Source organism: Silene latifolia, chromosome X, assembly GCF_048544455.1.
Source record: "Silene latifolia isolate original U9 population chromosome X, ASM4854445v1, whole genome shotgun sequence".
NCBI lineage: Eukaryota > Viridiplantae > Streptophyta > Magnoliopsida > Caryophyllales > Caryophyllaceae > Silene > Silene latifolia.
Window position 1 is genome coordinate 212,391,235 of NC_133537.1, and position 24,758 is coordinate 212,415,992.

At 37.2% G+C, this 24,758-nt stretch overlaps 1 non-coding gene across 1 annotated transcript; it reads right to left on the reverse strand.

The window, feature by feature from the left end:
- Positions 1-20,381: 20,381 nt before the first annotated feature.
- LOC141625371 (small nucleolar RNA R71) lies at positions 20,382-20,488 on the reverse strand. Its single transcript, XR_012535155.1, has one exon. It is a non-coding gene; the product is annotated as a small nucleolar RNA R71 (small nucleolar RNA).
- Positions 20,489-24,758: the final 4,270 nt, after the last annotated feature.

Here is a 24,758-nt window from a genome sequence, read left to right on the forward strand (position 1 = left end):
TTTACTTCCCCAAGGTGAAAAAAAAGACACAACTAAAAACAATAAAAGAAATCTTAAATCAATTAAACACCGTCCCCCTAAGAACGGCGCCATTTTTGATCGGAGCCATTTCGTGTTCACAATTAAGCATATGTGGTCGTTGGTCAATGGTCGATACAAAACACAATTTATACTTCACAAACAACTCTACAATTAGTAAAGAGGCAAGTAAAGGTCGGATCCCAAGGGACGGGTATTGAAATGAAGATTCTATTGTAACTAGTGGTGTCTAGGGGTGTCACAAATGGGGTTGATGTAGAAGGTTACTAAACTAAGATAGCAATGAAAATAAACTAACAAGGTAAATAAAATAAGGGGTGTAAACAATTGATTAAAAGCACTAGGGTGTCATGGGTTCATAGGGGAATCATGGGATATGATCATACAAACATGTTCTCAAATTATAAGCAAGCAATTATTGTTGTGATGGATTGAGTTGGGTTATATCTTACAATCCTAGGAAAGTTTGGGTCCCGGAGCCGAATCTCTTGGATTGTACAACACCTACAAGTCGACTTAATCTTCCCTACTTAACACATGCATGGTCTAACAAGACTCGAGTTGGGTTATGTCTTACAAGTCAAGTTGAAAGGATAGAAGATGATAGTAAATGCAAGGATTCATAGGCTTAGCATTTCATCAAATATAACATGTGCATGTATTAAGATCAAAACAAGCAAGCAAATAAGATATGAAAGCATATTAATTTAAGCATGAATCATTCCCCATGTTGGTTTCCCTAATCACCCATTAAACCCTAGCTAAGAGACTACTCACTCATTATCATATTGATCATGCTAGAAAGGTTGTCAATCATACTAACATAATGAAACATGATGAATAAATGAAAGTAATTAGCAATAATTAAAAAGGGATTAAGAGATTATACCTACTAATGATTCCAATAATAAAGCAAGAATAATAGAAGTACTTGAATCCTAGATTGAGAGGTTGTCAATCCCCCAATAATAACCCAAATAATCTTCAATTACCCAAAATAAAGTAAGAACAAGAGAGAGATTAAAGAACTAAAACTTGGATTAAAACTTGATTAATATTTGATTACAATATTGAAGAGAGATTTGATTGATATTAACTACACTAATTATTGATAAGAAGAACATGCTCCTCTAATTAGACTAATGGGGTATTTATAGTGAAAATTAGGGAGGATGCATTAGGGTTAACTAAGGGCTAAACTAGTAATTACACTTTTTAAGTTGAGCAAGGAGCCTCCGGGATTATCCGAGAGAAGGGCTTCTCTTATCGATGCTTGAGGAATGAAAACGTGCTGTGCTGCGATCCGTGCGGATGGGAGTCGGGACGGCCGGATCTGGGCTGAAGAATCCGAGCGGATTCTTGGGCAAGACGCTCGGATTGGCGAGGGGGAATCCGAGCGGATTCCTTTGTGGGACGCTCGGATTGGCGAGGACGGACGGATTCTCTACAATCCGTTCGGATTGTAGTTCAGCAACTTTCCTTCTTCTTTTTCTTCCCTTTTCTTCATGAATTCCTTGGGGATTTCCTTGGGGACTCAAGGATCCTTTTCTCAACAATGCTCTTCTACTATGCTATGTACAAAGGCCTTCTAGTCTTGTCTCTCCTTAATGCTTGGTCATTGAATATGATCAATTTAGCCTTGTTTTGCCATGAAAATGCAAGATTCTTACTCCTTTCCTACCAAGGGATCAAAATCTCAAAGAATATGCAAAACAAAGAACTAAAGATAAGAAATGACCCAAATAGGCACTAAAAAGCATGAAAACAATGGTAATTCGGGGGCTAAATATGCGCCAATTATGGTCACATCAAGAAGGCGAAAAAAAATGTTTTTTTTCCTTCATTTTTTCCAACAAAAAAGTATGTTTTTTTCCAACAAAAAAGAGCGTTTTTTCCTTTAATTTTCCAACAACTTTTATGATCAAAAGTTGATCAAAACACATTAAATAATTCACATATAATTATTATACATAAAATATTATTAGGGTAATAATATTTATTGTAATACATTAGGTTAATACTAATAATTATCTAGTTAATAATCTTAGTATTACTTGGGTAAAATATTTGGTGCATCCAAAGGAGGTACTCTATTTTGGGTACTAGGAGCAGGATCATCCAAAGCTTGTAGAAGTTCCATAAGACAACTATTGTAGTTGTTCTTATTGCCGAATTGCCAATATAAGGAATTTTCCTCTTAATCTTTGCATATTAAGTTAAATTATTTGCATGCATGTAACTAGATCCTTTTAACACTAAATAAAAAGTTATTTAGTTACTAATTAGAAGAGTCTAATTAGGGGGCTAGGACTTACATTTTTATGGTTGCGTGTGCTTGAGGATTTGAGTCATAATTTCATGAGAATTCGAGCTTATACTGCAAGAGTCAAAACACACATGTCAATTTGGTCAAGTTGTGTTGAATAATAGGTTACATGAAAGAAGAAAAAGAAAATAGAAATGAAGAAAAAGAAAATAGAAATGAAGAGAAAAGTACTTTTGAGACGTTTGTGTTGAATAAAAGTCAAAGTTGTAATACCTCGCATTTTAGTTAAATTCAAAGGTCAATTCAACGGTAAAAATGTATTTTATTTATTAAATATGAGATTTTATTATTTATTACGCATGGAATTTAATATTGTAAGACGAGAAGTTTGAAAAAAGAAACGAACTGGACTGGACGAAGGGGGTAGGACCGGCGGTTGGGATTGACCATGGAAGGAGGTGTTGACTTGGGTAGGCTTACCTACCTTAGATATTTTATGAAATACTAATATAATAATAATATGAGTATTTTTCCTAGAAACTTCCGAATAACTCCTCAACTCACTATAAATACCACTCTTTCTACCAATTTATTCTTTATTGCTCTTTAAAGACAAAATACCTGTAACACCCCCATTTATTTAAGAGCCTTTAGCTAGACATTCCCAAATAAATAAAGGTGTCACCATCTCTGAGGTAGTAAGTATAAAAGACAAACAATACCAAAGTACTTTAAGAAGATATATTATTAAGTGCCTCAAAAGGTTTATTAGAAATATCCAATTTGATAAATAAATAATATTAAGTACTTAAACAACTACAGCGGAATTAAAATAAATAGTGTCTGAATATTAACTAAGGCGATCTTCTGACTCAAGTTATTTCGCTGACACGGCTGTCGCAACCCTATCAAAAATAAACCCGAGGGATCTCTAACTAATGCAACCAGGGAAGTCGGGGTCGAATCCACAAGGGGGCTATGTTGCTTCTACTCGCTAAACTAAGTTCGTCTAAGTCACTGTATTGGGGGTTTGATTTTGCCATTAAACCAAAACTAACTAAAGCAGGAAGAGATTTAAGAGTTTAACTATAAAGAGAAGGGAACTAGGATTTTCGGTTCATCAATGAATGTCGGATAATTGCAGCTAAGGTCACAGATCTGTCACATGTATCGGTCTAAGGGGTAATGAAAAGGTCCTTCCAGTCCGCTATTCACCCTAAAAAACTACTAACTTAGCTTCCGCTCTCATTAGAGTATCCTAAAGAATTGTAGCAGGTCTCACTCTTTCCAATCTTTCGATCTAGGTCAGAGTTTGCCAAATTAATTAAAATAGCTATGCGCATTAACTGTCTAATTACCATTACATGCTACTAAAAACAACATAGACATGGAACATGCATCAGATCTGCAAGCCTAATTTTAAACTAACATGAATTCATTGATTCCCCTAGCAAGGGAATTAGCTAAGCATGGTGATTATAACGAAATTAATAGCAACAAAAGTAATAACTAGATTAAACATAATTAAAAGATGATGAAAACAAATAAATATAAACTAATTGAAGGATTTAAAGGAGGTAAGAGAAATTAGGAGAGAATCATAAACTAAGTGATGCAAAGGAAATGGATTAATACTAGAATGAAAAGAGAAGAGAGAAATTACATAGGTTATAACATCCGGAAAATAAAGAGAAGAACACCATACTACTCTACTGCTATACTAACGTGATGTTATGTGAAAGAGAAGTCCCCCTCTCCTAACCTAATAAGTCTCTTTATATAAGAGATATTTTATTTATTAAGATATTAACTAAGATAAGATAAGTCTCGACAAATATGATGCGCGTCAGACTGGTTTTTACTCGATCGACCAACTATAAGTTAGTCGATCGAGAGGTATCTTCATCAAAAGTCTTCGATCGAGTGGTCCTTTGCATAAGTTGGTCGATCGAGCAAGTAGCTTGGTCGATCAAATAGTTTCTCAATTAAAAGTAGACGATCGAGAGGCCAAAGGGGTCGATCGAAGAGAATAGAGCTCGATCGAGTGTTTCTCAGCGCGTAATTCCTGCTTCGCGCACTGAACTTCAAATGGCCGCCATTCTTCGTTACATGGCAAATCAGCCGTTTTCGGTGGCGTTGGAAAGCTAAGAGGATAAGCTTTCATCTCCAATACGAATCACTTCTATGTGCATCACCATTAGTAGTTTCTAAGGTCCGACTCAACTCATCTCCTAAATGCATGCATAGGGACATGTATTAAGCTTGATTATTCTCATCTCCGGTTCATACCTGCAAATAATACAAGACAAACCAAAGTAGACAATTCGGGGGGACATTTGTAGCTTAATACTACGTAATATGCGTAGAAATGCGTGAAAATATGGTACAAAAAGTCTATATAAAATGCAAGCATGCTCCCCTCTTAAGTATCCAACACTTCTCACAAGCTAACCTGAAAATCAATCTGCTCCCCATTATGGTTCATCACTGGTGTTCACGAATACACAGTCAACCACGAGGTTGAGTAGGATAACCAGACAACAATAACAATATTAGTAATATGATAGCATGCAATACAATCAACGATCCAAACCAAGACCGTCGTGCTCATACACACACGGCACACAAACACACGGCACACACACGGCTTGACCGTGCCACACACACTCGCACTATTCGGTGAATTCCAATCCGACACCACACGGTGTATTGCTCAGGACCATGGCCCACTCCTCACGCCACCATGCATGTCCGACCATCATACGTACCGACCACGGCACTTGCACATCTCCGTGCCTGACCGACCAAATAATCTCAATAACAATATCAATCTCAATGCCAATCTCTTTTATAACTAATCAACAACAGAGAACCAACCAGCAAGATAATAATATGATCATAGGACAATAATGGTATCAATATGCTAAAGACAACAATTATGACGATGTGCTTAAGACAACAATTACAACAAAAATCCATCTTTCAACAATTCACCAATTACCAATATAGTATAGTTGCGTAGTTAACCTACCTTTTATCAAATCTTCTTAATTAAGTAATTAATCAAAAAGCCTCTTCAACAAATTCACCACCTAAACAATATTTGAATTATGTATAACTATTAACTAGTCTTATTAATAAATTTAAGATGTAAACTACCCAAAAAAATCCCTCAAAACTCCACTAACGATCCCCAACACTCACGGCCAACCGACGGTGGTCAACCAGCCGGTCAACAGCCACGACGGCTCGGTCAACGGTCACGGTCAACGGCCACAATACGGGTCAAGGTCAACGTAAACAATTGATATTAGATGATTAGATATCTTCCCACAATTAATTATCGCAAGGTGAAAAACTCCGTCTTAATGTTGTCTCACAAGAGCTCTCCTCACAATTGTATTTGAGTTGTAGAAGAAGAATAATTATAATTGTGAGGCATATGGATGGTATTTATATAAGTTGGTAGGAGAAGTAGGAAGGTTCTAGGAAAGTCTATTTAATAATAAAATATTGAAAATATCTTAAAGTATAGGTAACACCCAAACCAAATACTACCTTCCTTCCTTGGTCCCACCGTGGCCCCACACGACTTACACGGTCCAACTGTGGTCCCCACTCCGTCTTATTTGCTTATTTTATTTTACTTCTTTTCTTTTACGAATACAACTTATTGTACCCTGATGGCTTGACGTCCTGACACCCTGATTGTCAGGCCAGGGTTGAACTTGATCCTGAAGATGATGCGGGAGTCCAGGCTCATCGACTGGTGCCAAACTTGGACTACCTAATGGACTGTCCCTTCGTCGGGCCGCCAGGTAGAATTCTATCCTGTCGTATATATATATATATATATATATATATATATATATATATATATATATATATATATATATATATATATATATATATATATATATATATATATATATATATATATATATATATATATATATATATATATATATATATATATATATAGGCCGGATCTCGTGAGTTTGGTTCTTATGGCAAGTTTGTGCACACAAATATCAGCCCCTTAGATCAACGACAACCAGCGGCCAAGAACATGCCCTAAGTTTAATTGATGCAATTCCACATCAGAATAAAAAAAAAAGAAAAAAGAAAACTTAAAAAAATACAAAACAACATAGAAGTAAAATAAAGTTTTCATTCACCTGATATTACTTTCTCTCTCTAACATCTCTCCTCGAATCAAAAACATAGAAAAAGATATGAAATTGAAGATCGAACATTACCAAATCAAGCTTCAAACTCAATAATACAGGTATCAAATTTAATTTTGCCCTAATGAATTAATTTTTTCGAATAGAATTAATGATGATGCACTTTTTATTATATTGAATTCGTTGATTTAATTGTTCTTAGGTATAAAAGATGGAGAACGAAACTTATAACAACACTACTGAAGAAATCAACTCCATAATACCAATGGAAACAGGTAACAAGGAATTCATGTATGTAATTTCTTCGATTTTTTAATTTATTTCGTACTTACTCAATTGAATTCAGTTATACAATGATAAAAAGCGCAATAACATGAGAGTAACAGTAGACTAACATGATGATATATGCAGACTTCATTCATGAATTACACGTAACCTTTTTACTTATAATAGAATGAAAAAAAATAGAGTAACATAACAAAAACAGTACAATAACACGGTGATATGAGACATTCCTTATAATAGAATAACATAAGACTAACATAACAATATGATAATATCAATGCTCATGGTAGTGTTCTTATGTTGTTATTGTAATGTTATTTTTACTGATAGTGTGATGTTATTACAATATAGTATATTCATTGTTACCAATTATAGTACAAAGTTTCTGAACTGCTATTATTCTACTGTTGTTCTGATGATATTACAATAGAGTATATTGATTTTTATCTGTTATTCTACAGTTATTGTGATGTTAGTTATTACAATAGAGTGTATTGATTTTTATCTATTTCTAAAATGCTGTTATTTTACTATTATTGTGAAATTGCCTCATGGTACTGTTATTGTGACGTCATTGTGGTGTCATTGTGATTTTATTGTGGTGTCACTCTTCTGATTGTAATTAGTTACTGTGCCAGATGTTTCAACTATCTCTATTGTTGGGAAAAATGCAATTGTAGCTATTGGTGAATCTTTAAATAACAACATATTCTCCACCCCAACTTGTTTAGAAGAAGAAGATGAGTTTATTTCGACACTTCATCACAACAACACACTGGGAGGTACTGAACAGTGGATCAGAACTGTTGAGGATGATTCTACGCGTATGTGTGGCACGTTCTTTGTTAAGTTGGAGGATGAACTGGAGTTCTATAGCATATATGCATTGGCTTCTGATTTTGATGTGAGAAACTACACAAATGGCAAACAAAAGGACGACATCGCCTTGAAATCAGTAGTTTGTAACAGACAGGGACACAAATTGCCTTATAATCTCCTAGGTATGCAAAATATCAAATACTATAAAACAATTATAACCACCTTGAGGAATTTACTTCCCCAAGGTAAAGAAAGACACAACTAAAAAGCAATAAAAGATAGCAATTCAATAATACACCGTCTCCGGCAACGACGCCATTTTGATAGGATTCATTATGTCGTAGCCAAGGCCTACAAAAAGGTATTTATAAACATAACAAACTACTAGTAAAAGAGTAATTAGAGGTCGGATCCAAAGGGACGGTTTATCAAATAGTTATCTAATGCAAGCAGCTATGTCTTTGTGTTACAATTTCATTTTGAGTGTATGCTAAACTAAGTTAATGAAAATGTAAATAAATGAAAACCAAAGCAAGCAATGTAGTAGTATAAATTTAAACAATTGATTAAAAAAACTATGGTGTCATGGGTGCATAGGGGAATCATGGTACAATCACAATAATGAGTCATATAAACGATTATCATTGTTGGGAATCGAGTTAATTTATGTCGTACAATTCCTAGGGTTTCTGAGGTCTCGGAGTCGAGTTTATTTATAGCTTACGACACCTACATCGACTTGGGTCTCCCTATTCAACTATATGCATGGTCTAGCAATACTTGAGTTGATTTATGTCTTACAAGTCTTGTTGAAAGGATTAGAGAATCATGCTAGGTTGTCAGTTAAGCATTTCATCAAGCATAACATGTGCATAAGTTGAAAACACAACATACAATTATTCATATGAACTCATTAAGCATAGATCTAACCCATGATTACTCCCCTAATCTCCCACTAAACCTAGCTAGAAGACTACTCACTAGTCATCATGATTAACATGTCGTAAATGGTGTCATACATCTTAACAAGCATAAACATGATGATTAAGTAGAGTAATTAACAAAAGCTTAAGTAAAAGAGTGAGTAAGGAGTAAAGGAATTATACCAACTTGAGATAAACAAAAGTAAATAGAAGAACAATAGAAGAAATCTTTGAATATTGATGAAGAGTTGTCACTTCTACAATAAAAACTCAAGGATTTTTCAATTACTAAGCTAGATCTAAGATTGTTTGAGCAATAATTAAGGAATGATTAAGATGTAATTCAAGTGGTTAATTGTAGTCTACTTAAGCTAAGTTATCTAATGTATGCCCCTCCTTGTTCTAATTACAAGGGGTATTTATATTAATTACAAATTTTAGGGTTAACCAAGGGCTTAAATAAGGACTAGTCCCATTAAGAAAATATATTGTCTGGCTAGAGTTGGGTCTAGGTTGCACGACCTTCTTCTTTCAAGATCAATCCCATCAGCCAACACGTGCGACCTGGAATGAACTTGCTTGAGCTTCAGGTGAGCTCACTCAAGCTGAGCTGAGCTCGATCTAGCTCACCCCCTTTTTTTGCCTTGCTTCAGCTTGGCTGCCCTTCAGGTCGTAGGGGCTTGCTTGGACTCGTGGGGATTCCTGCTCATTGACCGGAAACTTGGTTTATTGACTAAGGCCTTTAGTCTCGGTCTCATCTTTGATGCTTGGCCATTAGATGCAATCAATTTAGCTCCATAATGCTCTAATTAAGCAAGGCCAGTGTTCTCCTTCTACGAAAGGCACCAAACCTCATAGAATTTGCATAATATAAAGCTAAAGACAAGAAAAGACCCTAAAAAACACTTAAAAGCATATGAAACGAGTCTAGTTAGAGGGCTAAATGTGCTTAAATATGTGTCCCATCACATGACCAGTTCACCAATGAAAAAGATAGCCAGGACTCCCCAAACAAGTCACCCTGCAAGCCTAGCAATATACCACCTATCACTTTTAGTTGTTGTGACCTGGTGGGCATCCCTGACCTGCATCATGACAGCATGGTGATCTTCATGTGAGTTGGAACTGCCAATGTAAGGAGGATTTAGGAGGATGGAGGCAGTTCAGTGAACCAGATCATGCTAGATATACTCAAAGCCATGAAGATCAATGAGGACCAAATCACTAAGAAATCCAGCGTCTTGGTGGGATTCAGTGGAGAAACAAAAAATAAATTAGGGGAAATTTATCTTCCTACCTATGCTAAAGACATTGTTTCCTATGAGAGATTTGGAGTCCTAGATTATCGATCCTCTTACAATGTCATTCTAGGCAGTCCACGGATCCAGAATGTTAAAGTTCTCCCTTCAACTTATCATCAATGCATCAAGATACCAACACATTAGGGGGTAGAAACCATCAAAGGTTAGCATAAGTTGACCCACGCATACGATACCGAGGCCCTAAAGCCATCCAAGGCAGGTAAGTCCCTCGCATAGCAATTACCACACCCTGACGAAAGCACATACGTGGTACCACCACGGATGGAAATAGACCAGGTAATACTCAACCCTAAGTATCCTGATATGTATGTTCTAGTTAGTTCTGATGCCCTTGATTCTGTCAGGCTTGATCTAGTGTGTTTCTACAAAAATAAATCCTCTTGTTTTGCTTGGTCTCATTTTGATATGACTAGAATTGGTGCTGCTGTTACTACTCATAAGCTCAACATTGACACATCTTTTAAGCCTGTGTAGCAAAAACGACAAATAATTACACTTGAGAGAAATGCTATCATTAATGAAGAAGTAGATAAACTCCTTGATATAGGCATGATCAAGGAAGTAATTTACTCTGAATGGTTAGCAAACATGTTAGTCGTGCAGAAAAAGAATTGCAAGTAGAGAGTCTGTGTAGATTACACTGGCATGAACAAAGCCTGCCGTAAGCATCTGTTCCCTCTTCCACACATTGATGCCATGGTAGATGCAACAGTAGGGCAGGAGATACTGACATTTATGGATACTTCCAGTGGATTCTGTTGGAGTATGTGTCTTCAACAATAGTCGATCACATGTTTAAATCTCATATTAAGAATATGTAAGGGATGATTCATTTATATAGTCAATTGATAAACATTAATTGGTAATGATTGGCTTGCTAGAGTTTGACGTTACTGTCGTAGGACGGTGGTGATCAGTTGATCCCTTAAGGTCACACCTAAAGTATGATGTCCTTATCAGTAAAATTAATTTGTTGTATTTTGATACAAGTTAATTAATTCCTTAAATAAGAACAATTTATATTTTTGAAAGGAAATATGTATCTTATTGTAATTCGATTAAATAAGATTTGATTTAGTGAATTAATATGTTAATTCACTAAATTATGTTGAGGTTTTATAAATATTTCGAGGTAGAGGTAATTAGTTATTTACATTTACAAGAGGATGTAAATTGAACTAACTAGCTATTATGGGACCCATTATATGTTGATATAATGATAAAATATTACTCAATAAGTTGAGTAAATATATGTTTATTAATTTATCACATAATTGTTATATGATCAAATTAATATTTAATTATGTAAGATAATTAAACATTAGACTTATAAGCATTTGTGGGACAAATATTATAAGACAAAAATGGACCAAAATAGTTCATGTGTTCCGTCCAATATAGGTGTGGATGCTTGATTTTTGGCTGTCTTTTAGTTGTTGGAAAGATGCTCCAACAATTTATGACACACCAAATAATGATAAAAATGATAAAAATTGAAAAAACTTTGAAAAATACAAAAACATGTCTTTTTATTTCATTAAAAACAAAATCCATAAAAATTTGAAAAATTCAAAAATCCAAAAACATGTTTATTTCCTTTGTAGTGTAGTTTTGTATATATTGTGTTTGTCCATCCTTTTTCACATTGATCGACTACGCCACATCCGAGACAAGAGGATATTGAAGACCGCATGGTATGATCTTTCCAATCTCCTTTTTCCTCTTTATGTTAATGACTATGTGGCTTTATTTTGATTGATGTGGTATAAACAATGTGATTATAGGATTGCATTTAGTTTCTTTGGCATACTAGTTGGTAGAGGCATATGCATTAAGATGTATGAATGTTAGTTGGATCATGGCATGTAGTTGCATGTTAGGAAAATTTGTGTGAAAGCATCTATTTGGAAAACTTGACAAGTGTTTATAAGGCCCTTGTAGATACTTTTTCTTCTTAAGACTTTGCTTGTAAGAATACTTGTAAGACACCCTAGGATGTGTGATGCTAGTATCGTTTGACCCATGGATTAAGGCCTAGTCAGGAGTACCTTGTGGTGTGATAACTCCTTGGCTACCGTTTATTCCAAGGTGACCCTTGAAACCATGCAACCATCCATCATCCATGTTCTACCATATTTTTGTCAACAAAAGGGAATGCGCACAAAATTTGTTCAAATTTGAGTTCAAGAAATGAAAATGAAAGAAGTTTGCAATTGCATCAAAAGAAAAGAGGAGTAAACAAAAATGAAAAAACTCCTATGCTTCAAATATAAGGCACCCTCCTTACTAATTGGGGTGACTTTGAAAATGTTCAAAAAAAGAAATGCAAGAAGAAATTGAAATTGTCAAGTGTTGAAATGCCAAACATCAAAAGAAATGGTAAAAAGAAAGTGTTCTCAAAATGTCAAATGCAACAAGAAATTGGGGGAAAAACAAACAATAAAAGCAAACTCCCATTTGAAACTCAAATACAAATGATCCCTTTTTCCATCGTATCCACTTTTGTGCATGGTAGAGAAGGGATGACCCTTCTTCTTGTCTAGGCAAGAAGGGAAATTCCGCGATCCTCCAGTGTTTTTAACACCATAGGGAGTCTACTCTTGACGAAAGCATTTAACAATTGAGGACAAAGGTACCCTAGCTTGACACAACTTGGAGGTGATTTATTGGTATCCTTCTAGGCTTAGTAGTTTGAAGAAACCGTATCTATGATGGAATGTGTGCCCATAGATTGCTTCCCTTGTAGATAATTTCCGCCACTTAGATGAGGAAAGTGGCTATTCATTTTTGTAGATGCATCCATTTACTTGTTTTGTGTGCTTTAATGCTTGGATGTGTCGCCATTTTGGCAAGCCTCACCTTGCCTTGGAAGAAGGCATCCGACCTCATGGTTACCTTATTGTGAGTTGAAGGGGCGGAGTGAGACCCGCTAATTGTCTCACATCGGCTATATTAGTATGTTAAATAAGGGTCCTAGTTTTTGTCACCTCTTTACTCGGGACGATCAAAGGTTCGGTTTGGGGATATTTGATATGACTCACATTTTAGCATATTTAGTCCCCGAATTAGGCTTGTTCCGATGCTTTTTAGTGCATAATTAGGTCATTTACTACCTTTAGTTTCCCGTTTTGCATATTCTTTGAGGTTTTGTTCCCTTGGTAGGAAAGGAGTGCAAACCTTGCATTTTCATGGCAAAATGGAGCTAAATAGATCAAGTTCAATGACCAAGCATCGAAGGGAAGACAGTGCTAGAAGGCCTATGTAGGAAATAAAGTAGCTTGGGCAATGATGAAAGAATCCTTGCATCTCCATCAAGATCCCCGAGGATTGTTGAGGATAGAAAAGAAGAGAAGTGACTGACAGGGAATCCGAGCGTCTCCATGCCCAGGACGAGCGTCTCCCTACTACAATCCAAGCGTCCCGATGCTAAGACGCTCGTCTTGAGGCCAAATGATCCGAGCGTCCCTCCCACAATCCGCTCGGATCCCCATGCAGAACCAACCTTCCCTGCTGCCTAGACGCTCGGGACAAGCAGATCTTCTAGAGACCACCAAAACGGAGATGAGCATCTCCTTGGAGAGGAGCAGTTCCTCAACTTTTATTAAGGGTCTTAATAGTTATTTAAGCCCTTAGTAACCCTAATCTTTGTACCTAATCTCTAGTATAAATACTTCATTGTACTACCTAGATTAACATGTCATCTTAATAGGATCTTAATATAATCTTAATCAAGTCCTAATACTCGCTTAATCTTGTAATCAATTCTTAATTTAGCATTAATACAAATCTCATTTCTTAATCATTCCTTAATTTTTCTATCGTTCATCATTTATTTTGGGTAATTAGAAGATTATTTGGATTTATTTGGAGGATTGACAACCTTCCATCAATCATCAAGTACTTCTATTATTCTTTGCTTTATTATTTTGGAATCATCTTTATAGGTATAATTCTCTCTTAATCCCTTTTTAGTTATTGTTAATCATCTTCATTTGTTCATCATGTTTTGCCTTGCTAGTATGATTGACAACCTTGATAGCATGTTAAACTTGATAATGAGTGAGTAGTTTCCTTAACTAGGGTTAATGGGGAATTAGGGGAAACCAACATGGGGATTGATTCATGCTTAATCTAATATGTTTTCATAATTAATTTCCTTGCTTGTTATGATTTCAACTTATGCACATGTTATGTTTGATGAAATGCAAGCCTATGAATCCTTGCATTTTTTACCCATCACTTACCTTTTCAATGAGACTTGTAAAACATAAACAAACTCGAGTCTCATTAGACCATGCATATAGTTGGATATGGAGGATTAAGTCGACTTGTAGGTGTTGTACAATCTAATCGATTCGGCTCAGGGACCCAAACCTTCTTAGGGATTGTAAGATATACACTAACTCGATCCCATCACAACAATAATTGCTTGCATCTAGTAGGAAACATGTTTGTATGATCAAATCCCATGAATCCTCTATGAACCCATGACACCCTAGTGCCTTTAATCAATTGTTTACATCTCATTTTAATCATCTTGCTTGCTTTCATTATTTTGTTTGCATTGTTATTTAGTTTAGTTGACCTCGTACCTCAACCCAAATTGTGACACCCTTAGACACAACCATTTGCAATCGAAAATAATACATCAATACCCGTCCCTTGGGATCCGACCTTTACTTTCCTCTTTACTAAAAGTAGAGTAGTTTGTGAAGTTCTAAATACTGTTTTGGTCTAGGTAACTTAACGACAAGTAACCGAAATCCATACACTGACCAGGGAGTGACCGCTTATAGAGTTCTGGTAATTCATAAAGCCTGGTCGTGGAAAGAGCTACTATAATATTCTTATGAGTAAATTCTCTTGACTAGAGACTATTCGCCTAAGTTGGCACAAATTTCTGATTGGCTTTGATTTATGCTCTACGACTGTCGTAACTGAGGTCAAATGAGTATATTTTGGGTTATGATGAATTGTTCCTAAACAAAGGGAATAGTGCAATAGGAATTGTCCACCCCCTTGTCAGGGTTGTTTGAAATCTCAAGGCCACTCGAGGAGTAGTGAACTGAAAATGCGTGGCCACGCTCGGAAAGTATCTATGGTAGATAATTTCGGTCAGACAGTTACACTCCAGATCAAGGAAACCACTCAAGATATGATCAAATGCAAGTACGACCTATGAGACACCTTGCATTAAGTGGGAGATTGTAATAGGGCAAGAGAATTGGTGACGCACACTTGTCTCGGACATGTGGGAGATTGTTGGAGTATGTGTCCTCAATAATAGTGCGATCACATGATTCAAATATCATATCAAATCTCATATTAAGAATACGAAAGGGATGATAAATTAAATAGTCAACTGATCAACATTAATCGGTAATGATTGGCTTGCTAGAGTTTGACGTTGCTGTCGTAGAACGATGGTGGTCAGTTGATCCTTTAAGGTCACACCTAAAGGATTATGCCCTTATCTGTAAAGTTGTTTAATTGTATGACGATACAAGTTAATCAATTCCTTAAAATTGAACTATTCAATTGTGAGAGAGAACATTTAATATCTTATTGTAATGGGATTAAATAAGATTTATTTTAGTAATTGAAATACTTTATTATTAAAATTGATTATTGTTTATGAAACAATAGAGATAAGAATGAATGGTTAATTATAATTACAATATGTTGTGAATTATAATTATATGACCCCTTTTATTTATGTGATCAAGTATCACTAGTCAATTTGTTGTATGTGATTTAATTAATTTATATAATGATATTTATTGGATAAATATGCATTAAATTAATTAATAACATGTAACATACTGCATGTGACATATTGTGTGACAAATGACAAATTGGCAAAATAAAATGGTAGTCCATTTTATGAAGTTGACCGAAATGGAGGGGCTTGTAGTGGATTATGGGTGAATTATTTTATGTGATACAGTATTATATTCATGCCTACACTGCATGGCTTACATACCTACATTATAGAGAAGTGTAAAAAGGAAAAGTAAGATGCCATTTTGGCCTTACTCCACCCGTCCTCACTACCTCATAAGAGAGCATCTTTTGCTCTTGTTTTATTTTTATCAATATACACATGCATACTTCTCTCTTACATTGTTCATCTTTCTCTAAAACTAGAGAAATGATAATCTAATTTGTTCAAAGATATTACTAATATTATTAATGTAATATATGAGTATTAGAAATCAATTTTAAGGTAGACTACTAAACAAATATCTAGCAAATATTATTTAGTAGAGATAAGGGCTAATCTTGGGTGCAATCAAGAGGAGAATCTCTACATTGGGATTTTGCAGGATCATCCTAATACTTATCATAGCTCAAGAACAAGTGAAGGTAGGAGTCCTTACTTGTGCCCATAAATCCGAAATTAACAATGTAAGAATCATTGTTTTCTCATTTTATTCCTTATTTTGTTATGCATGCACTAGATCTAAAGAACATAAATTAAGAAGTTAATTAGTTCACTATTAGAAGAGTCTAATAATAGGTATATGTATCTTATAGTATTCACCATAAGAGGTAAAATAAAACCCTGCTCATAGTTCAGGTGTTTTGTTTGAGTTGGGGTGTGCATTTTTGTTTGGGTGCTCTGCTTGTATCCTTCTTGTGTGAGAAAGGATTGCCTACGTATTCACCTGAACAGGTGAAATCAAACCATGCTCGTAGTTCAGGTGTTTTGTTTGAGTGTTGTGCAAGGTGCCGTAATTTAGACTCGATTAAACATGCAATTTCAAATCAGAACTTTTGAGGAATCGACTTGAAGGGGAGATTGCGGTAAGTAGTTACGAAACTAGGGAAAGGTCGTTGGTTGCTGGTGCTATGATTCAGGGGTAGTATTTCTTGAGTTGGTCTAGGTTGGTTGGGTTTGTGAAGTCTTCTCCGTCTAGGTTACTCAATCTCACTGCGCCCCCCGAAAGGATTTTCTTGACTAGGTACGGCCCGACCCAATTGGGTTTGAATTTCCCCCTCGGATCGACGGGTAACGCTGCTCGAATCGACTTGAGGACCAAGTCGCATTCTTTAATGTTTTTGGGTTTGACTTTTTTGTTGAATGCCCATTGTATACGTCGTTGGTATAACTGGATGTTGTTCGAGGCGTTGAGTCGTTGTTCATCTAGGAGGGTGAGTTGCTCAAACCTTTGACGGGTCCATTTCGCCTCATTGACTTGACGTTTTAGTAGGATGCGTAGAGATGGAACTTCCAACTCCACTGGTTGTACTGCCTCTATATTGTATGCTAAGTAGAAGGGTGTTTCTCCGATTGGTGTTCGAGTGGAGGTTCGGTATCCCCAGGGTACGAATGGGAGTTTGCTCGGCCAATCGCGGTAATTATCCTGCATCTTTTTTATGACGGTGACGAGTGTGTTATTTGCCGCCTTTACCAGTCCGTTGGTTTGGGGACGATTGAGGGATGAACGGTGTCGTTTGATTTTGTATTTATTTTTTAATGCTTGCGTCCTGCCCGGAAGTGGGAGCCATGGTCGCTGGTAATTTCATGGGGTACTCCATATCTGCAGATGATGTTGTCTTGTATAAACTTGGCCACTTGTTTGGCGGTCAAGACTGCATAGGATTATGCTTTTACCCATTTAGTGAAGTAGTCGATTGCGACGACGACACAGAAATGTTCTTTGGTGCCTATCAGATTAACTTTGAAGATGATGTCGATGCCCCACGTTGAGAAAGGCCAGGGTGATGTCATGGTGTATAAAAGGGATGGTGGTATGTGTTGTATGTTGGCGAAGATTTGGCAATTATATCAATGTTTGACGTAGTTTCTACAATCGGCTTCCAAGGTTGTCCAGTAGTAGCCTAATCGCATGATTTTTCGGCCTAGCATCAATGCGCTCATATGAGGGGCACATTCATCGTCGTGGAGCTCTTCTATGACTTTCTTGGCTTTGTTATGGTCAATGCAAAGGAGAAGGATCCCTTGGGTGCTCTTTTGTATAGCTGCTCTTGGTTTATCACGAATTGTGATGCAAGTAAACTAATGGCTCTTTGTCCTCTTGTATGAGAGTTAAGAGGGAATACATTTTTAGTTTTGTAGTTGAGGATAGCATGGTACCTAGGTTCGACATGGTTTTCCTTGTCGTTGTTGATGGCACAGATGTGACTCATATTTGCACACTTTTAGTCCCCGAAACTAGCCTCGTTCCTATGCTTTCTTGCATGTATTAGGGTCGTTTATTATCTTTAGCTTCCCACTTTGCATATTCTTTGAGGTTTTGTGTCCTTGGTAGAAGAGGAGTGCTAACCTTGAATTTATGGAGCAATTTGGAGCTAAATGGATCGCATCTAACGACCAAGCAACAAGGAGGAAGCCAAAGCTAAAAGCCTAAGTAAGTAGAACAAGTAGAATGGGAAATGAGGAAGACCCCCACGACCCCTCAATGATCCCCACGGATCTTGAGCTAGTCAAAGAAGAAGAAACTATGCTGATCATTGATCCTGCTGTGCCAGGAGCAGCCCGAGCGGCCCGAGACTCAGTCCGAGCATCCCAAGAACAACCCGGGCGTCTCGAAGCTCAGACCGAGTGACTCACACCCAGACCGGGCGGCTCCCTATGCAGTATGAAGGTCTATTTTAGGGAGGTCGTGAGGCTCCTTGAGGACATGCAAGGCGTTAATCTTCTTCTTAGGGACTTAATCGTCATTTAAGCCCTTAGTTACTCTAATACTTGTACTTAGTATAAATAACCCATTGTGTTAGGGGATTAATCATCAAGTTCTAATCAAGTTAATTACCAATTCCTAATCTAGTTTAGTAAATCTTATTAATCAAGTTATAATTACTCAATTCAATATTAATCAAATCTTAATCTCTCTTTAATCATTCAAGTGTTCTTATATTTACTTGGGTAATTTGAAGACTATTTGGGGTTTATTGAAGACTTGAGAACTCTTTATCATTCATCAAGTTTTCTTCTATTATTCTTTGATTATTAATTGGATCATCCTTATGTTGGTATAATATCTTTTACCCTTTGCTTAATTAATTATCTCTTTGTCATTCACCATGTTTAACCTTGTTAGTATGATTGACACCCTTATTAGCATGTTTACCATGACCATAAGTGAGTAGTGTCCTAGCTCGGGTTAATGGGGGATTAGGGGAATTAAACATGATGGTAGATCCATACTTAATCTAATATGTTTTCATACAATTGCTTGCTTGTTGTACTTTCTACTTATGCACATGTTATACTTGAGGATCTGCTTGATTGACAACCATGCATGAATCTCTTATCCATTCAACAAGACTTGTAAGATATAAACTAACTTAAGCCTTGTTAGACCATGCATATTGTCGAATACGAAGAAACTAAGTCGAATTGTAGGTGTTGTACTGTCTCAACCGACTCGGCTCCGAGACCAAAATCTTCCCAGGAATTGTAAGACATAAACTAACTCGATTCCACTACACCAATAATTTGCTTGCATCTATGTAAACATGTTTATATGATCTCCACCATGAATCCACTATAAACCCATGACACCCTAGTGCCTTAATCAATTGTTTACAATCCCTATTTGTTAACTTGCCTTGTTTTGCTTTCATTTCTTTACATTTCATTGTTAAGTAGTTTAGATTGCAAACCTGAAACTCAACCCAATTTGTGACACCCTAAGACATAGCTCTCTACAACCGACAACTTGATTCAATACCCGTCCTTTGGGATCAGACCTTTACTTGCCACTCTACTAAGAGTAGTTAATTGAGTATGTAAATATTGCTTTGATTGGTTAGCTTAGACAACAAAGTTTTAAACCGAATCAAATATGGCGCCCTTGCCTGAGACGGTGTTCAGTTGAATTGTTATCATTTGTTGTTTTTAGTTGTGTCTTTCTTAACCTTGGGGAAGTCAAATTCCTGAAGGTAGTTTTAATTGTTTTCTAGTTGTTTGGTTTTTTCATGTCTATGAGATCACAAGGTAGACTTTTGCCTATTGATCCCGAGATTGAAAGAACCTTGACCAACATTAGAAGAAGCGTTAGAGGGACTTCAACAAGTTTGGGTATTGGAGAACTTTTTGACATTGGTATTGTCCAATCGGATAGTGTTGAGTTTACCAACCCTTTTCCAAGAGAAGGAGAGGAGAACCTAATTCCAAACCAACCACAAAATCAACCCATAATGCCTAAATTTTCATCATTCCGTACCAACCGAGGAGAGCCTACCTAATGATACTCCAACACCACCTCACTTGACCGGTAACTTCATTGCCAAGTCCGCATTCATACAATTAGTTGAGAGAAGTCAATTTGGAGGGATGCCTAACGAGGATCGTCATCTACACATGGAGACTTTTTGTGACTGTTGTGATGAAATCTCTCAAACGGGGGTGACTCAAGACCAAATTCTATGGGTATTGTTTCCTTTTTCCTTGATCAGAGCCACAAAGCAATGGTTAAAGATCCTAGACAAGGCTACTCTTGAAATTGATTCAAGGAAGAAGTTAGCACTTGCCTTATACAAGAAGTTCTATCCTCCGGAGAAGACTAACATGTTGAGAGCCCAAATCACCGGGTTCAAGCAAAGAGATGAAGAGTCCTTATATGAGGTATGATAAAGATTCAAAGATACATGTTGCTCTTGTCCTCATCATGGACTAAGTGAATGGTTTCTTGTTCAACAATTTTGGAATGGGTTGTATGCAGACTCAAGGAATGTGCTCAACATGGGTTCTAATGGAAGATTCACCGAGGTTGATGACAACCAAACTTGGGCTAAGATAGAGAACATGGCGGTTTATAACTCTCAATATAGTAGGCCAAGAAAAGCTACTAGGGGAGGGATACATGAAGTTGACTCCGTCACACAATTGAGTGCCCAACTAAGTGCCCATATTGACACCATAAACATGAAATTTGAGAAAGCCGTGGCCAAGCTCAATGAAGCTTCTCAATCACCCAAGCAACATGTCAATGCCATAGTGGCAACATCCTCAATCCCAAATGGAGTGTGTGAGAATTGTGGAACCTTGGGACATGATCAACAAGAGTGTAGGGGCACAAATGTGCAAGTGAATGCTTTCGAAGCATACAAGAATGGCACCCCTTACTCCAACTATTACAATGAAAATACCAAATTCCACCCAAACCTCTCATACAAAAGCCAAAATGTCCAAAATCCTCAAGCCACATACACCCCACCTCCAATGAGAAATCCTACTCACAGACCATACTACAATCAACACAATGACCAAGCTTTTGATGTTAAAAATGCGGTCCTTCAAATGCAAAAGAGCTAACAAGATTTCTTTTCTCAAATGCTAAGAGATAGCCAAGCCAAAGACACTACCATCATCAATATCCTTGCTCAGACTAAAATGTTGTAGACTCAATTGTCCCATTTGGTCTCTTCTAGTTCCCAAAGACAAAAAGTACAATTACCTCCTCAAGGTAATCCTGCCACAAGACATGAGACCATTAATGCCATCCACTTGAGGAGTGTTGCAAGATATGAAGGACCCAAGATGCCAGTTGAAGAGAATATTGTTGAGGAGAATGTCAAGCAAAGTGATGTGATTGAACCACTAAAAAGGAATCCTAAGGTGGTAGAGCCAACTACCAATGACTCAAAGAATAGAAATGAAGAGAAGGCCAAAGAAGTTGAGAAAGAGCCTATTGTGATTATACTTCTGTTCCCAAGTCGCCAAGCCAAGCCCAAGCATGATGAGCAACTTGGAAAGTTCATGGTGATTGTTAAGAACTTAGAGGTTTCTATACCATTCACGGAGCTAATAGACCATGTTCCGGCGTATGCGAAATACATGAAAGATATCCTAACCAAGAAGAAGTCCATAAGGATGTTGGAAACCATTGTCTTCACAAAGATTAGTAGTGAAATTCTTCAATGGAATTCCCCACCTAAGCTCAAAGATCCGGGGAGCTTCTCCATTCCATGTACCATTGGTGAAACCACAATCAACAAGGCACTATGTGATCTAGGAGCAAGTGTGAGTGTCATGCCATATTCGGTATGTGAAAGGCTAGGGGTGGGAGAGCTAAAGTGAACTAACATGACCTTACAAATGGCGGACCGAACAACAAAGAAACCATTAGGGGTATGGGAAGAAGTACCCGTGAGAGTTGGAAAGTTTTTCATACCGGTGGACTTTGTCATTGTTGATAAGGAGGAAGATTCCAATATTCCAATCATTCTAGGAAGACCATTCCTACACACTGCCGGAGCGGTGATTGATGTAAAGCACGGGATGCTCACACTTGAGGTGGGTGATGAAACAATCACCTTCAATCTTGATATGACTATGAAAGCTCCCAACTTGTTTGAGCCATGCTTTATGGTTGATCATTATACTCGGGAGGCTGACAAGAAGAAGATGGAATCTCCATTTAAAGAACAAGTGAAAGATGGAAATCTCAAAGAAATTGGAAAAGACACACCGTCGAATTGGAAGAAAGATATTGATAATGTTGAAGTGGCTCTATTAGGAGAGCATGGAATTTTTCACAACAAGAATGAGAGCTTGCAAAGCTCACCCATGACAAGTATAGATAGAGGCCTCATTGGCCATGTTAACAAAGAATAAGAGTTTCTCTTGTAAACTCATGATCCACCCGACATACGGAAAGATGCAAGAGAAGTATGTGGTCTATGGGATGACGAGTTTGAAGGACTTGTTAACCCATACATTGGGAATGCTATGACTCTAGACCAAGGCTGTGTACACCCTTGTCACCTCTTTGAATTGGATTACTACATTAATGAAGACAACAATGTGCCAAGGTCCATGCAAGATCTTTATCATGACAATGAACAAGCATTCAACTTCTTCTTCAAGGCGTTGAGCAACATCAACCACGTCTTTGCTTTACCCCCTTGACACCTCTCAAAAGAAGGAGAGTTTAGTGGAGTCCTTCCTAAACCACCATTTGTAAATATTCTAACCTCTTAGATTGCATTTCATTTAACTTGTACATTACTCAATTTTTTCATTGCATTTTATATGTATTGTTTGTAGAATTTGTGTAACATGAGAGCAAGTGAGGTAGGGATTCTAATGTGTTTGGAATGTGTAGTGTTTGATGATCAAGTGTGTGGAAGTAATTGCCTAGGCTAGCCAAGCCTTTGTAGTGCAACCTCATAGGAAATGAAGTAGCAAAAATTGCGGGAAAGGGATCCCCACGGGCAGACCTGAGCTCGTGGTGGCTGAAGTAAGGAAAAAAAGAAAAGAAATGAGCTGCAGCTAAATCCGCCCGAGCTGCCTTCAGGACGGGCGTCCCAACTATCGATCCGCTCGAGTTGAGCTCAGGTCGAGCATCCCTATGACTTAAGAAAAAAATCCTGATTGAGAATCCGCCCGTCCCCATTTGGAGTTGCCTGTCCCGACCTGATACAAGAGCAAAACGCGGGACCTTCATTCTACATTCTTCAATTCTATCTTTCTTCAAACACAAACACAACAAAATCCCTCACTACAAACATCAACCCCATCATCTAAAAACACTAATTTCTCAACTAAATTCATCCAAATCAATTGTGAACTTGCAAATAATCAAAACAAATCACTCCTTTGTCAACAAAAAACAACTTCTAACATCAAAATCTCCACAAAATCGATCAAAATTTCTAGGGTTAGGGTGAAATCCGAAAACCCCCAATTTGATTGCAAATTTGATTGAAATTGGAAAAAGAAGGGAGCATTCAAGCATACTCATAGTTTGTTGACACAAATTTAAAGGAGCAATAAACAATGGCAAGGACAAAGGGCAACACCAAAGCACCCAAAGCCCCAACTTTATCCAAGTGGCAAAAAGTTCTAACTTCTAATGCTCTAGTGGTGGTACAACAACCAAGAGTCCAAGCAAGGGAAATGGTTGAGGCCGTGGAAGAAGTTACTACCACTTTACCGGAGATTGAGCAACAAAAAGATTATCCGGAGGTAACTTTTATTTCCAATGATCGTAGAAAAGCTTTTGAATCCCTTTCAAGGAAGAAAATTATCGCCACTAAGTTTGTTTGCCATGATAACTTGGATAAATTGGGAGTGCTAGACCAAACAGGGGCATCTTTCGGGTCCATGGGGTTAGCTACTCTTTTTGACATGATTGAATTGACATACCCTTCCTTGACCTTAGAATTCATTAATTCTTTGAAGGAGTATAAGATTGAGACCCGAAAATATGTCGAATTCCGTCTTGGGAATAAGAGTAGGAGGATGTTTAAGGGTGAGTTCGGAAAGGTTTTTGGAATTGAGGACCTTCATGATTTCGACAAGAAACCCCACAACTATGATGCCAAGCCACTTTGGAAGGCGATTTCCGGGAGGAAGTTGACTAAATATAGAGAATGTAATGCCTTGTATATCCCTCATCCGGGTATACGGTATAGGCATAGGTACATTTTCAACACCTTGATCGCTAGAAAAGATGCTACACAGATGACCGAGCTCGATCTAGCCTACTTATATTCCAAGATGAATGCCCAAGGGAAGAAAAATAATGAATATAATATCCTTCAATTGTTGATTAAGAGATGTTTAGACCTCAAGGAGGAAGGGAAAGAGATAGTAGGTTTCATTGTGAATAGAGGCTTGAAGACAAGATTGGCAAAGCACTTTAACCCACAATTTAATGAAGACAAAACTTACAAACCGGTTAAAGGTGGAAACCTCCTTGATATGCACACTTTGATCCACAGGTTTCATTGGGTGATCAAGAATGCCGATTCTAGTATCTTGCCCGGGAAAATTTGTCGTCTCAACACTCGTCGTTACAACTACCTTCTCCCCGTCTCCAAGCGTATCATCAACCAACAACAACAAAGTCCAAATGAAGAAGTCTCCTCCATAGTGGTACCTCCTTACCCATTTTCCTACAATGAGTTCACAACAAATGAGCCTAGTGTTGTGTCGGGC